The sequence below is a fragment of the Fragaria vesca genome, linkage group LG5 (genome assembly GCF_000184155.1).
Source record: "Fragaria vesca subsp. vesca linkage group LG5, FraVesHawaii_1.0, whole genome shotgun sequence".
In the NCBI taxonomy this organism is placed as follows: domain Eukaryota; kingdom Viridiplantae; phylum Streptophyta; class Magnoliopsida; order Rosales; family Rosaceae; genus Fragaria; species Fragaria vesca.
In genome coordinates, this window is record NC_020495.1 from 21,655,546 (window position 1) to 21,656,048 (window position 503).

A 503-nucleotide genomic window follows, 5' to 3' on the forward strand; every position below is an offset into this window, starting at 1 on the left:
TTATTTTCAGTTTTGTCTGCATAATGGAACAAATCTGTTGGGATGGATTTGGAACCATCAGATCCCAATCCTACAGCCCTTAACATTTGCCTGTTATTCTTTATGAATTTGTTTTTTTTTGTTCAAAAAATGTCGTTGATACTTAATTTGGTCCGTCAGATCTTGATCTGAACGGCCCAAATTAAAGACCCGTTAGAGAAAAGCTGACTGCCCATGTGCATGATTTCTTCCTCCATGTGCAAGTTGGTGTCAGTGGGCTCGTTCATAAATCAGTCCAGAGTGAGACTTGGGTTGAGAATTAACCCGGACCACAATCCAGCTTGGTAGGTCCCCCGTGGGGGCCAGCAATCAACCCAGATTTGTTTCTCTCCCCTGGAAGCTGTTTTTTGCTGCATTCCTGGTCCAACCCTTCCGATTAGTCTTCTGCTGCATCTGCTCTTAACGATCACCAAATTGGCTGAAATTTTGCATAGATGATCTACATAATATTATCTAGATACTAG